Source organism: Stegastes partitus, unplaced genomic scaffold, assembly GCF_000690725.1.
Source record: "Stegastes partitus isolate 25-593 unplaced genomic scaffold, Stegastes_partitus-1.0.2 Scaffold31, whole genome shotgun sequence".
In the NCBI taxonomy this organism is placed as follows: Eukaryota; Metazoa; Chordata; class Actinopteri; family Pomacentridae; genus Stegastes; species Stegastes partitus.
Window position 1 is genome coordinate 132257 of NW_007577762.1, and position 3607 is coordinate 135863.

Sequence of the window (3607 nt, forward strand, 5' to 3'; positions counted from 1 at the left end):
TTCCTTCATAGCTGCTGGCAATAAGTCTTAATCAAGGGTATTTAATAAGAGGTTGAGCAGGGCACATAGTCTTTGATTGAGCTGAATACCGCACAGGATGTGCCCACTGAGGTTTTACAGATTGCTCACATGAAAGGCTTCTGAGGTTTACCTAATCACAAAGATGTGTGGCTACCCCTTGCAGCCAGGGTTTACAGTCAAAACACTTTCAGGGAGCCCTGTGTTTGCTCTTTCCCTTTCTGTAGCTTCCTACAGAAGAAAATTTCCATCTCTGCCCTTCATAGGTTGGGAGCTGCCATGCAATCAGATTGTCATTTGTCTTGATAGCAGCTTACTTGGTTATGTAATGGCATCTGTATGTTATGAGAGCAATGCTTTCGGTCATCCATAGCATTCCTTTATAATGTACAGACAAGCACAGTGGTGAGGCTCACAATCCCTTAACTGTCTCACAGAACCCAAAAACATTTATTGTCAGAAATAAACCGCGGTGTTCCAGCAAACAGAGCCCCAACCTGTAAAAACTATCACTCTCACACACACAGGCGCCCCTGCAATTAAATCACTCAGTGACTACCTCATTCCCTGAACCTAAAATGTGTTTATATGACAAAGACATTAGCATTAAAGCTTCATCAAGCACTACGTAATGCAGTGCAACCAGAAGCTAACAGGATTGAGCGGCCATTACAACATGCTGGACGCCGCTGAGCACTGATGTCAACTATTTTACGACCCCCTTGTCTATAACCTCAGGTTAGAATTCACTGTTATAAGGAATACAGGGGCAGGAAGCAAGCAGGGTTAGAGGCTGGCAACACAGAGCAGATGCAGTCACCTCTTTCATAAAGTACCATCTGCTGGACAAAAGAGGAAACAGCATTCTGAGTGTGATATCCATCTCCACCTGTTTACACCTGCACGTTTTACTGACTTGTTGCGGTCAAATGTGAAGCTGAAATGGACTCAACATCCCACATATTATTACACTGGTATGTTCAATTTCTCACTGTAAAGGAATGATGTAAAACACATAGTTGTGCCAAGTCCTGACAGGGTGTGGGACTGTTTCGTTGTAATCAGCATGAACACACACACACACACAACCCTGACAGTGATGCAAATCTTCGGACACACCCATCAGATCCCCATTTGCAATTACATAATAATAACTGATGAGCAGGCTTAGGGGAAAATCAGAGTCGGTTCCCTCCCAGGCTGTTGGATTGTTCAGGCTGTCCCCAGAGGACCGCGGGCTACTGCAGTGATTATTTGCTCAAACAAGCTGAGCATTGATGGGAGAGGCAGCACTCAGTGTCTGGGCGTCTTGAGTCTCAGCCCATTGGAGACAATGTTGGACTGAATAATCTCCAAGGGGGCACAAAACTGTCAGCTGAGCTAATGTTGGCATTTGCTGCTTTTCCTATTGTTTGACATGGGCAGAGCAGTGAGGTCACGTAATCAGAGGCTGTGCTTAAGTTTTCGCTTCCCTTAAATTCTTTGGGTTCAGAACTACGGTTGCCTTCCAAAATTTATAAAGGCAAAGAGGTGACTATCCCTGATGCAAAATGTGGAAGTGTGACATAAAGGGTTAAATGCAAAAATGCCACTGGATGTCCTCATTCTGCCCACTGACTTTGTGTTTGATTATGCAAGACTACATTCTTTGTTATAAGACTGAAGTACTGAAATCAATGAGGCAGTTAATGAAGCAATTAATATGCAATATGTGGCTGAACGTACAGTTATTTATTTATTGGTTTGTTTTTGCAGGAAGTTGTGAAAGTGGAATTTGATCAACTGTAAAGTCAGCACATTACATGAAGGGTCGAGTGTTCAACAAATGCAAATGCAAGCGTGGGAGGCATGTGTTTTCACTGGGGAGGCTTTAAAAAAATAATACAATGAAAAGTTTATCTTCAGACAAAATACAGTAAACCGGAGTATCTGATGTGATAACCCTTTATGTTTCAAACAGCAACACTTATTCCAGGTGGGTTGTTCCGAGTATCTTGGGGAAATTTAGGCTCTCTCGGTAGTTTCTGTGTCCTTATGTCATCCCAGACTCAGCAGATGATGTTGACATCAGGGTTCTGTGGGAGCTACACCATCTGATGCAGTATTTCTTGCACTGCTTGTCCCTGAAGCTTCTTTTATTCCTCTGGCTGTAGAATAAGGGCTCCCGTTGCAGAATGAATTTCAGCCAATTAAGTACCTCCCTAATGGCACTGCACGATGGATACAATTCTGCCTGTAGTTCTCAGCACTAAATCCATCCAATCCCCCATTCTATTTTCAGAAATGTAGCCCAGAAATTGCAGGAAAAAAAAAACAAAAATGTCCACCATACTGCACTGCTGCCTGCTGATACTATGGCTCCATCATGTTGTGTACAGTATTTCGTTGGCATGGTTTGGGTCCCCACAAAGGGAAGTGTCACTATAAATCAGTAAAAAAAGATGTTCTGAGTAATCCCCTTTATCCTTTGAGGAAATATTTCTATTCTGATGGGAGTGATCTCTACTAGGATGAATCCACAGGGCATGAGGGGTCACTGAATGGTTTAAATGATATGAATCATATGTTATGGCCTTTACATCCACCAGATCAAAACCCAACTAAACACCTATGAGAATTTTGTACTGTCGTATTCAACAGCGTTCTCCACCACCATTACCAAAGCACCAAGTGAGGGGATATCTTTTGGAATATTGGTGTTCCAGCAAAGTTCCAGAGACTTTGAGAAGCCAGGTCAAGGAATAATTAAGCTGTTCTCAGAGCAAATGGTGACCCAACATCTTATTAAGACACCTGATGTTGTTATTTTCTTTAATTTGTCACTTGTCTGTATTTCAAACTTTAGACTCGGTAAGATAGTCACAAAGACTGGCCTTGGTTTCACATCAGAGAAACGGCTACTTTGCTCCACTTCAGACCACACTTATCTCTACTGTGGATGGGTTTACCCAAATGTTATTAGTTACTGCCATTTTTGTGCTGAGATTGTTGGTGAACTACTTTCGATTTCCTGTTTCCTTGGTTGGATAAACGGTTTCCGTCTCTCAGCTTTGGCTGTTTCTGTGTTTCAGCAGAAGAGCTTTTACAGCACACCTGAAAACACCTGTCTGCTGTGGAATTTCTGTCTACAGACATTGCTGATGGCACTTTAAGATTTCTTATGTGGGATATGGCTATCCCAGATACAGTCTTACTCCCCTTACACAACTGGATGATTTTGGTTCGTCCTACATGAGACACTGTGCATGTGTAATGCGTCTCCAATAGCATACAGATATCTCACTGGAATCTATTATTATTTGCAAAAGGAATGCTTGCAAATGTAAATATGAAGATCGAAATAAGCTAAGATAATCTTTTAATACAAATGTTTTAGTGGAACTATTGAACTGTCTAAAACATTTTTGCACTATTTACAATCTGTAAAAATTCAGTGCATCAAACATACAATAACTCAGCTACTGAACATAGACCACCTTACAGAGCGTTGTATCACTTGCAGACTTTATAATTACTTAAAATTATGCTGATTAAAAGTACAAGTCTTAGAAAACTGAGACTAGTGGACCCTACTTTTCAAAAGCTAGTG